Source organism: Rhamphochromis sp. 'chilingali', assembly GCF_963969265.1.
Source record: "Rhamphochromis sp. 'chilingali' genome assembly, chromosome: 5".
Classification (NCBI taxonomy): domain Eukaryota; kingdom Metazoa; phylum Chordata; class Actinopteri; order Cichliformes; family Cichlidae; genus Rhamphochromis; species Rhamphochromis sp. 'chilingali'.
Window position 1 is genome coordinate 32,919,566 of NC_137932.1, and position 12,674 is coordinate 32,932,239.

Sequence of the window (12,674 nt, forward strand, 5' to 3'; positions counted from 1 at the left end):
TATGCACACATGGGTATTCACAGACGCGGACTAAAGCTTTCTTGGCTGCTGCCTCAAAGCACACTGTGCGCTGTCTATCTTGCGTGCTGCACAATATCGTTTATTATTTAGTAAATATTGATATCTATGACTAGCTAGTTTATTGTGATGGTGCTTTGTTTTCTCTATTATTATGTTGCTCTTTGTTGTTTGCTGTCTCCTCTGTTTGTTTTTTTTGTTTGTTTTTTTTTTTTTCTCCATACAGGTGACCCAGGAGTTCTTTTTTTTTTCTCTCTCTTCCCCCCCCTTCTCACCGTCTCTTCTCCCCTTTGGTTTTCTTTCTTTCTCTCCCCCTCTTTCTCTCATTCATTCCCCCTGTCCTATCTATTTAAAAAAAAAAAAAAAAAAAAAAAAAAAAGACAAAGGATGAACTGAAGCTCTGCCATCACGTAATGTCGCATACTGCTGTTTCTGATGTCATTTAAGAAAAAAAAAAAAAAAGAAAATTTAACAAAAGGTCAAAACTCACAAAAACAACCATGTTTACTGTAACTAGTGGGTGATGCACCTTCCTGTAAATGTAAAAATGTGAAGAAGGTGCAACAGTCTGCTGAATCCTCCTGGCAGAGCGCTATAACACATTGACAGCTAGCTGAGCATCATCACATTATGACTGCTAGCAGGATGTGGTTAAAGCCCCAAATATACCTTAAAGCATGTAAGCTTGTAAGTTTCCATTCATGTCACTGACAATAAGGTTGTAGGGGAGCTACGTAATAATGACTTAGGCATGAAAAAATATACTGAAAATAACTATTCAGTTCTTCCATTTGGAGGAAGGCAGTTTTGCTGAGGAAATGTCTTACCCGTCATTCTAAAAATAGGCCACAGAGGCCTACGTGCCCTGCTCTGAATCTCTGCATTTTACCTTAGCTGAACAGGGGTTTGACTATGGCTCTTGTAGCTCGTAAGGTGTTTCAGGCAGCTGACTGACGTTTCTGTCCAAAGCTTGTATGGTATTCCTTCTCCATATCATATGCATCATATGTTTTAGTACAAAACAGCAACATGCATGCATCATGTTGTACACAGAGGACACATGAGTTTGAAAAAAGTAACAGATCATATAAAAAATACGTACATACAACTGTAAGAGTGCACTGAGTAAAACGCATTCTCATTGAAATGCAAATGATTTAGCCTAATTTAATTGCTGTATATAACTTCTTCGTATTATTTATACGTATCAGATACTTTAGCTCACTTAATGGCTGAGGCTTACATCATAAACAGCAAACAAGCTGGCGTTCAGGCCTCATTTTTCGCTCTCTTTGTCAGATTTTTTTCAGCTACCGCAAGATATATTTGGTTGTATATTTGCAGTGTTCGTTGTGGCATTTTGCCTAGACTGATGCTGCTTTCAGGGTGAGTGTGGCTGTCTCAGTGCAGCCACAAGTCCACCTTACACGGACGAGCAGATATGTGGTGGTATTTGTGCCACATCTAGCCCACAAAGAACTTGATGCCTGGACTACATTTGGCGCAGACGACACTTGTGAGAGCCTCAAGTGCCAGAAGCCGAAAACATTAGACCCAAACGATTATGTCCATTTGGGTGGCATCATAAGCCTTTATGATCTAAGTACAGAACAGACATGCATGGATTGCTTTTCAATCTGTGGTATCAGACTTGACAGCAAAGAGAAACCAATAAAAAATTCCAGACGTATGAATGACAGCTGAGGGTGACTTCCTATTTAGAGGCAGGGTTTTCCTTTAAGCAGACGAGCCACAGTCGCCCATCGCCAACCTGATCTGTCTCTCCGGCCCTGTTGCTAGGTTACCGCATTCCAGAGCACACTCAGTACTGTGTGTCCTTGCTCTGCCGCCAGAGTTGGGTCGGAAGAGTCTGGGACTGCAAATGACACAGCAACCGCGATGCTTTAGGAGCCTGTGAAAGAAGCCGACCCACAAAGGGATATTTTTTGGGAGAGAGTGTATAGAAAACTGCACGCAAGCGTTTCTATCCGAGTGAGTTTGTTTGTCACTGTGGCTGGGCGACTTCTGACATGAGATGCTGTGATCCAGCTGTGACTTTTTGCGCCAGTGTGTGCAGCTGTCTGGCTTAGTACAGCACGTTCCTCCACACACAGCTGAGCAGCAGCAGCGTCTAGACAGCACCCAGACTCAGATACGCCCCGCAATGCACAGTGCCTCCAAAGAGGATTGTGTTCCGGCTGGGGATAATCTTTGAGGCTCATCATTCTTTGTCTTTGCTCGCTTTATGTACGTGGCTACACGTTCAAACATGCACACACAAACAGGGTTACACACCAAACTGCAAGGGTGCCTACAGCACATGCTGACAGTTTCTGATTAAACAATTTGCCTTTAAGCCACTTTGATCACTCAACAAAAACAACACACCTATGTGTATAGACCCTAATGACAAATTGGGGTCATTAGGGTCACTAGGTCTTTATATACCTCTCTGCATTTAATTATTTGTTATTATTAATTTCCAGCTCTCTTCCACAGAATGTCTTTGTCCTGTCTCCATCCACTCACCCCCAACTGGTCGTGGCCCTTCCTCAGCCTGGTTTTGCTAGAGGTTTCTTCCTGTTAAAAAGGGTTTTTCCTTCTCACTGTTGTCAAAGTGCTTGCTCATAGGGGGTCATATGATTGGTGGGGTTTTCTCTGTTTTCATCGTATTATTGTAGGGTCTTTATCTTACAATATTACAATTACAATTTCTTAAAGGGTAACTTTAAAAGTACATTTCTATTAAAACTTTATTCTCCTATATGTTAAATGCTCAATTGAATTTATTCCTCTCTGCAAACAGAAGACATTTTGCCTATGATAACAGGCCAGTCAGTTCAGTTCAGTTTATATAGTGTCAAAACACAACAGCAGTAAGCACAAGGCGCTTCTTAGTAAAAGGTAAAGACTCTATAATAACAGAGAGAAAACCCCAACAATCAGATGACCTCCCTGTGATCAAGCACTTTGGGAACAGTGTGAAGAACAGGAAGAAACCTCTGGCAAAACCAGACACAGGGGGCAGCACCTTGAGGTTAGTGTGCACCCAGGGATATTTGGTATACGGACCAGAGCAGCTAGGGATCGAACCACCAATCTATCAGCTTGGAAGCTGGAAGAAAACCAGCAAACACCTGCACTACCTCCTGAGCTAAGAAGGCTGATTAAAACCACCAGCCTAATGTTGTACCACTTAATGCCCTTACAATACATCTGACTAGTTGGGGATGGAAACCGGGCTCTTTGAAATGCTTCTTGATCAGGTTGTCAGCATTGCTTGGTTGCACAAGTGGAAACTGATGGCATATGTATTAATCACAAAACTGCATGTCAGCATTTATTTCTTTAGGCAACACTGCCGTATCATGTTTGAATTGTTTGAGGGCAATGCTGTAAGAGCACTGAAAACCCAACACTCACACAAATGCATACGTTGATGAATACAGGGTTCAATGTCTTACTCAAGGATTCTTGGACATGTAGCGTAGAGAAGCCGGAGATCAAAGCACCGTACATACTAATATTTAACACCTAGCAGAATTATAGTGCACTGGAGTGTCGCAACGATGACCTGTTCTTTGCAGTTTGAGGCTACATCAAGCAATAGGGCAGTGATGCTGAGTGACCGACTGACATCACTCAATCTTCAATCATTGTTCAATCTTTGATAAGCCGTATGGAAACAAACACAGGAAGTGTAGTGGACCTGGCTCTCTGGAGATGCCTAACCTTAGCTCAGTTGGAACAACATTGGGCATAGCCAGCCTCAATCAATACATCTATAAATGGGTATGTAAATGAAGCACAGATACTTTATAACATTATGGATCACTGTGCCAGTTTAAAAATGAGTTTCATCTCTCTGCCATCTGCATTTCACCTCAGAATCAATGTACCCTGTCTGGTGGAAGCATTAGTTCTGCCAAACCACAGCTTCCATTTTTTGAGGCAGACTTTAGGTCACCACGGTAAGTAAAGAGGCCAGAAGCAGGCCACAACTAATTTGCCCCCTGTTGCTTGCTCCATGTCTGCACTGAGGCTACCACACAGCACAGTGGGTGAGTTCTATTAAGATCAATCCACTGATAATGTCTAAAGAGATGCTGATGTAGCAGCAACTGATAGATGGGAGTCCTTTGGAGTGGCGAGTCAGCTTACTGCACTAAATATACAGTATGCATTCATTCTGGAAACACATGCAGTAGAAAACTGAGAACAAAAGACTGATATTGTCTTCAACTCAGAGGTTAAACTCTGCCTCACATCCAACTTCCCTTTCCTTCAGTTGTTTTCTCTCCCCCTTAGTGCAAAAGACATAGTCAGGGTTTACCACAATGCACTGAGCATTTTTTTTTCACTTCTCACTATCTTTATGTTATTACACCTTTCTGCACTCAATCATTGAGCAGCTGACCTCTCCCATCAGTCAAAACACTGTGGTTAAAGTAGCACTAATTCCTGCAGGGCTGCTTATTATTAAGCTGTGGGCTGAGTCCCAGGGGGCCCGAGGCCAGCATATGGCTGGAGACCAACAGCCATCTTTATCCCCGCCCCCATTATAATTAAATCTACATCACCGCACTGATGGAAACTGTGGCTGATTACTGACAGGCCACACTGGATAGCATCATATCAAATTGGTCCTTTCTTAGTGTTTGACAACCACTAACCACTCAATGACCCAAAGTCAGTAAACTGTTAAATAACCCATAATGAGAAAGCTAAGGAGGACCTCGGGAAGCTGTAAGGAATGATGTCCCATTTCATGTGCTACATGTCGATAACTGAACCTCTGCAAAGTGATCTCTACACCCATGGAGACTGAGAGGTTTCTGCCACAGAAGTTTCCTTTGTTGGATCAATGCTCGTCTTGCCTGGGTGGGTTAAGATTAGGCTAATTTGCAAACCAGAAATGTTTCCAGCCCCGCCAGTGTAAGGTTTCCAGCCCTGCCATGGCCGACTGAAAGACTCTATTGTTGGCCTCCGTGAAGACGGGTCCATAATAAGCCCTTCGAAATGTGAGGGAAGGAAGCCCTGTTAAATCCAGAGCGTCCCACAGTTTCAGCCACAATATACCTGTCACAGCTCTCAGTGGGCTGGGCAATAAGTCTAAAGCTTGTCAGCAAAGAGCTACAGCTGCTGTTGTTTAGGATGTGTGATTGCCCCACCCTGCTTATTTTTAAACTAGCCCATAAAAAAAAAAAAATCAGTGTTCATCTTCTGGCCATATGGTGGCCTAGTCACTTAATCTGCATGCCTACAGACAAGGAGCTCTCCCAGTTCTCTTATTTCTGTGCTTATCCGCCACTACATGCAGTTGAGATTAACAAGAAAGAAAAGAGGGTGTGCTGACTACGTCATCACGAAAAATACCCGTCTAATTTCACAAGGAGATGCGGGAAATAGGTGCGAGACATAAATTATTTAACAGATCCAGGGCAAGTCATTAGCATGCTGCAGCAGATGTGCTTTTGGTGGGCTCTTTAGCAAATTGGCCAGTCAGTAAAGCAGGATGAGGTTATGTTGCTATACCATCTGCACAGTAGGCGCAGCAACACACTGCTGCCAACATGCATACACAAGCTTTAAACTTTCCCAGTCAAACAAACACGACTGATCAGTTTAAGGAGACGCACTTCATAAACATCTTAATCCGAGACGAATTTCAGCCTTCTGCTTGTGGCCCCCGCCCACATGCCTAACCTCGATCACAAGCTTGGCTATGGATAGATGAGGGGTTAAGTAATATCACTGAAATGTGTTTCCAACCGACACTGAGTTCCACTCAAGTGAATGAGGGGGTGAAGCATCAAAAGAACTTTCTGAGGAGGTCGAGATAAAAACCACTCAGAACAGGTGGTCAATCATTCCACCTCTTCTATGGTTGTTTGATTTTCCACCTCCTCCTGCTTTGTTTGAAAAAAGAACAAAAAATAAGAAACATTTCAGGGTAGGCAGATGAAGAATGGACCAGAATGCATAAAATTCTGTGCAGGCAGTTACTGGAAAGCAAACCTGTATTTTTGGTCTGTTTCACTGTTTGGGTGTACATCTCTCTCTATATATATAACTCTTGATATTCCTGTTACATAGTTCTGTAACCGTACGGGGCAATGCTGCAGTAGCAATAAAATGCACCAGTTTTTCCACAGACCAGAATAAAACACATCATCCTTCCCCGACACGTAGTAAAAGCACCCTGTGATCTCTGGGAAACGTAGGAAAGAGTCTTGAACAATAGAACAAATTATTTTCATAAGTAAGAAATGCAGTAAGTAAGAAACACACAGACTTTACTTGGCCAGTCCAACCAGGTATATTAATAAACAACAACACATATAGGGAGAGTCACATTATCTTTTTAATACATCTGGAATTGATTTACTGGGCTGGAGAAGTTCAACTCAGTGCCTGAAATTAGCCGACACCTGAAAGCCTAAGGTTGACAGTTTCGAGATGACTGCCAATCCGCAGGGAACACACACCTAACTCCAGGTGGATGAGTTGTAAAATAAGAAAAAAATACATCCATGTACAGCAGTTCTGAAGTGGAAACTATCCATAGAGGCCCAAATCCTTTTTGTACCAGGCTGTAAACATGCTTTAATGATGTAAAGTTGGGAACCTTTCAGGTCCTTTTGTAGCCAGGGTCAGGGTTGGTCTACAGGTCTACATGATAGGCATATATATATATATATATATATATATATATATATATATATATATATATAGGAGGGGTCCAACAATACTCGTATCGATATTGAACCGTTCGATACAGTGCTTTCGGTTCGGTACGCATATGTATCGAACAATACAAAATTTTTAATTTATTTTATCAACTTTCCTTCTGACGATGCTGTCTGTGTTGAGAGCTCAGTGTATCTGCGCTCGACAGTGCAGCCTAGGCAGAGTAGTCAAACGCAGATTCACTGAGCGCAGGGCAAGCTAGCAGACAGAAGTTAAGCTCTCCTTGCAACATGGCAAATTGAACCTTCCCCACCCTCATTCAGATCTGGTGTTTGGAACTATTTTGGTTTTCATGTGACGTATGACCCTGAAGGTAAGCGCGTCATGGACAAAAGTAAAACAGTATGTTGGATGTGCCGCGCAATGCTCAATTACATTGGTGGGAACTAGTGCGTTAGCGCAATTAGCTCGTTAACGTGTTGACGCCGTCCAGCCCCACGCACGGGGCGATCGGCGGTAGCTCGTTAACGGAGATTTGCCGTGTTGTGGCGTTAACGTCATTTCAGATTAACGCTGACAGCACTAGTGGGAACAAAATGAATATGACTGCACATTTACACCGACATCACCATAGTGCAAAAACAAGCAGACAAAAACAAAAAGCACACATGCTACAAACTTTACCCGAGTCATTTAGACAGCCGTTAGCACATGACTCTCCTTATATGTTTAATATGCTGCTGAGAATATAGCCCAGAAGAAGAGTATAGTATAGCTTTTATTTTGGAAAGAGCCATTTCTCTGTAATAAACTCTCTTTTCCAAAGATGAGTGATTCCTCAATCAGATAGATTTATTATTTTATCCCTTTGTTGTTTCAGCAACATTAAATTTAAAAACTGTATGTATATATCTATATATATATATATATAGATATATACACACACACACACACACACACACGTATTAAAAACAGGTACAACGCAGTGAGACAACAGGTTTAAAGTTTGTGACATCAGGGCTGCAGGCTGGAGTTTAGTCCAAAGGCATCAGATAATGTGGCTGCAGTAATGAGCTGTTTTTAGCTGAGTTTGACATCCACATCTTCACTTCTTACCCTTTTATTGAACAGTCTTGTATATGTAGGTTCCTTGGGCTTTCTTTAAAAAGTAACAAAATTACATCTCCCATTTAAATCAAATGAGTACAATTATATTTGTTCATCGTCAGTCGTATGTTTACATTTTAAAAACAACAAAAAAAATTCCCCACATCTTTTTAAAGAAAGAGTATTTAACCTTAATCATAAAAGTACATTTCCCAATGCTAGAAATTTGGATAACATAGTAGCCAGGTTTTCAAATGTGGTCTAGTGACGGAATCCGTGATTTGGCTATGCCGTATTTTGCCTGTAACAAGCAGTAAATTGTGTTTTTTTGGTGAACTTTGCTCAATTGGCTTGCAGCTGTTTAAACTTGTGTCACACGGTCCTACATACATATTCCACCAACAGAATCTAAGTATGTGGTTAAATCTGGTCAGTCAAGAATGATACTGATACAAGCTGCTGATGTAATGTGAGAAATAAGAGGTACATTTCCGTTAAAGCCCTAAGGTCTTGCTCAGATTGCTCGTTCATTCCACTGCAGGGCAACCTGCCACTGCATGTGGCGAATAAACTTTGAACTTGAACTTGAACTTTAGTTTGATCAAAATTCGAAAACCAGCAAACAGTCCTATTCTAAAACCAAAAAAGTGTTCTACATATCTGGAGAGTCCATAACAAGTTTGAAAAGGCAGCCACATTCCCCTGATGATAATTACATTAACTGATAAACACATGAGCAGAATTCTGCTAGCACGGTTTCTACAAAGCAGAAGCTAAGACAGATCTCATTACCTGACTGGTACTGACTGATGATCCAAGGGTCCGGCGCACCTAGCTGACGCCTTAGTGTGGTCGAACACTACTGCTGCTGCTGCTAATTCACTGACATCTCCTCAGACACAGCACCTGAGGAAAGTTCTTTCTGTAAAGTTGGATAATTGACAGCCATCGAGTGGGCAAAAGAAGTCTGAGGCTGAATCTGCTACTGACGTATTATACTGAGGTTTCACAAAGTCACTTCAAGGCTGGTTAACAAGCTCAGAGAGCTAGTGTAGAGTGCTTCCTGTGTGTTCTACAGTGGGTATGCTTTAGTTTGCAGCCCAGATCACTTAATTAGGCTGAGGACGGAAAGCAAGCGGATGAAAAATGCCACCAGATGTGTCAATATAATAGAGTGGAGCTTAATGCTGTTCATTAGCGCCACCACTTCCACCCCCAACTGCATCTCCTTACCATCAGAAAAACTGGAAACCACAATGGAAGACTGAGGGCAACACCGACATTTCAGTGAATAGCTGCCCAGCCCACACTGGCATGGCCAGTAACAAGCTGGGAGGAGGAGCGGTTTAACAGTTAGCTCTTGAGATTTAAAGGCTCAAGGCACAAGTGTACATTTGTTCCATGGCTGCAAGTGATTGCTGAAATGCATATCAATGTCTGGGACGGGGACGACGTCACGATAACATGCTGTTGTAGCTCGCTTCTCTGTACAGTGCAGAAACTCTCTGAGAGACAGAGCAGAAGCTTGAAAACACGATTGGAATTGGTGACTCATTTGCTGTTTCTCACCAGCCTACAATCACACCCACTCAGCAAGAACACTGAAGCACAGACACACTCGCGAGCTCCATGCTCCCACCACGAGGATGCTCTTGATGTGCTACAGTTGAAGCTCTGCACAGCTTCTTCTGACGCTCGCTGCATCGCTCTTTCTCACATTTCAACCACCGCCTCACATCTACAGCAGAGGTTCTAAACAGAAAATGAAAAAAAAAGACATGCCAAACTGTGACTCCGCTCTCCGACAAGCCCAGGCTGTACGCTCCATCGAAACATGCCGAAGCGTCACAGGAAACTGGGGTACACAAAATAAAGGAGCTATCAGAGTAAATATGACTGAACCTTGCATAATGAATACACTTGCTCAGCTGACTCCAGTTTCCTGGAAGAATGCCCTTGTTAAGTGTTTTTCCACTCAACCATTGATGAAATTTACCCCTAAAACCTTGCTCTCCATTTATAGCTACTCTTCTCCTGCTCTTCTGTTTTGTTTTGTTTTTTGTTTTTGCCTTTTTATTACAATGTGTCTCCTTTGTGAAAGGCTGGCTCTGGATTGGAAACTCCAACGAGGAAGAAATCACAAAGTCAAATGTTCTGGACGAGTCCAGGCATTGACATCTTTTCGGTACTAATAGTAGGTCAAGAACATCCTGTGACTTCACAGAAACTGCCCTGGAATATAATTTTTAGCATTTAGCACAGATAGGCCTTTGACACATTGTCTCAACCTCCACAGAGGATGAAAAAATACTAGTGCAATCTGATTTTCCACTCATCCCATAACTAGCATCACCTATTTGGTACAAGCTTTTACACAAAAGCTAGAAACATCAACTCATATCAGCCTACTGTTCTCATTACTCATCTTTACACATTAAAAACAGCTTTTAATATAATAAAGTTACATAATAAAGTATTTCTGTAGTTCTGATTTGACACCAGATCTTAATGTAACTGTGAGTTTGCAAAAAGACAATGACATCTCCCCTCCTCGACTTCTTTTTCCACCCGTGAAAAACTGGGTGTGAAACACTTGGCTTGTAAGTAGGGGACACAGTGAAATATTGAGACATTTTATATTAGCAAGTAAAGCTACAAGAAAAAGAAGAATATGTAAAAAAAGTTCTCTGTGCATATATGAATAAAACTTCTGCAAGGTCAAACATCCACCACCGATGTCATTTAAATTAAACTAAGACACGGTGACTGGCAAAGTGAAGATCAAGCAGTGCAACTGGCTAACTGGGGAAATGCTGAAGTTCAAGAGTAATTCTAGTATTTCAGTCTGTGAAATACTAGAATTTCACAGACTGAAATACCATTAATTTAGCCTTAATTTTCGACTTCCATTGTGGTTCATTTAGCTTCATTTAGGCTGCAGGTAAGTTTCCATTAAGATAAAATGACTTTCCGTTGTCTTCTTAATGATCTACAGGGTCATCCACTGTTTTTACATATTGAATTTCTACAAAGCCAGTTACAAACAAATTTGCATGAGTATATGAATAGGACATGTTAAGGTCAACAGTGAAAAAATTCCTGTATGGAGATCCTCAATTAAGTTGAAACAGCTAAATATATAAACATATATTTCAATTGAATTGAATTTAATTTTATTTATATAGCGCCAATTCACAACAAAAGTCGCCTCAAGGGGTTTCATATATTCATATATGAAAAATTTCCAAGTCTATCTTAAGTGGACAGTGAAAAGTTAAAGGATAAAGCATTCATAAGAACCATTAATGGGAAATGCAGCAACCTGAATAATCATGTAAGGCACATCCATCTGAATGCTACAGAAATCCTTTGATATACGCCAGTCCTTCCATCTTTATGTTTTTATCCTATTTTCATGCTCCTCTCTGGTGGTGCTATCCACTACAAAGTTCTTATAAATACTAATACAAAGGGTTTTTTAACCTCTGGACCTCCAGAACTACAACTTCAAGACATAAACATGTGACATTCAACCCTTGACTTAAACATTTGTGGTCACAGTAGGAATCCCAATGAAGTACATGCTTTAAAAGTCAACTCCTGTCCTTTGTCTCTGCAGATCCTGGACTCCTGAACATCAAGGTAGACATAGACGTATGTTTCTACGCAGTACAATGGACTTTGCAATGTTTCTTCTAGATTTCAAGAAGCAATATCAGGTTTACTGTTTACAAAGTTTTACTGTTTATGTTAAGTGAAAAGCATTGAATAAATTAAACAATTTGAATTCTGTATCAGTCCAGTGCGGCCAGTTCGGTCCAAGTGTATGAACGAATAACGACAACGGTAACAATACTAGAGTACAACTTTTATTGCGCCATGCATCTCAGCTCAGTTATAGTAGTTGGTAGCCTCAGGCAACCACAGTACAACGTTAAACAATGATCAAAGGCAGAGTCTAATGTCAGTTATGCTCTTTTCTAACTCTCTGTCATACATGATGGGGGCTCTCTTATCAGCACTTTCTACCATTCCCACATTGTCATTTATCAGATCCCTCCTTCACAAAACCCACACAAAGGAACAAAGTGCATTTTTTATGCAACATTGTGCTCACTTAAAAAACAAAAAAACAAAACGTATCACGTGCTTGTGCACTGTGGACTCCAAGAAGGAAACAAAGAACACAGTGCTGCTGCTGGCTGTCGAAAACCAATCTAATATAAGTGCCGTCATGTTCCAGTCTAACCTAGCAGCCACACTCGGATTAGGAAATAATGGGAACATGTTTTTTTCCGCTGCAGTTTTACCCCCGGATATATGCAGCATGGGACTAAGAGAACAGACACACACACACACAGGACTGATGTGTCAGAGCTGAGGAGAGGTTGCAGTGGGCACCGGCTGACCTTACCTTTACTCCCACAGGAATTTTTCAGGTTGACCTTAGTGCTGTACTGCGTATTAAAGATGGCAGCAGCAGAAATGGAGGTCAAGAAGGAATCCAACACTTTAGCTTTTAGCTGGTGGCAGCTGTTGACCTGCAGGTCAGACTTGTAACAACATCAGTGGCGCACCACTATTACGCTGCACGCCCCAAGCTAACGCACCACAGGTATGAGCGCCTATTTGGAACAGCAGGTTAGCTTGTGGCAACTATCTCCGCTTCATGTGTACGCATGTGCTTTAATGCATGTGTGTGCGCTTGCTCTAGTATCCTTATGACCCACATCCATTGAAGGAAAATCCTCCAGAATGAGCAGGTTTTGTGGGCCATCTGCTATGAGGTTATTTTCACATGGCAGTGTGTGTGTGTGTGTGAGCAAGAGAGTAAACACGGCCGAGTTCATCCACAAGTG

The 12,674-nt window shown here is 41.7% G+C and overlaps 1 protein-coding gene across 4 annotated transcripts in view; it reads right to left on the reverse strand.

The window, feature by feature from the left end:
* The window catches only part of fynb (FYN proto-oncogene, Src family tyrosine kinase b), an 89,139-nt gene that overhangs the window by 57,661 nt on the left and 18,804 nt on the right, over positions 1–12,674 (reverse strand). The window lies entirely within an intron of this gene.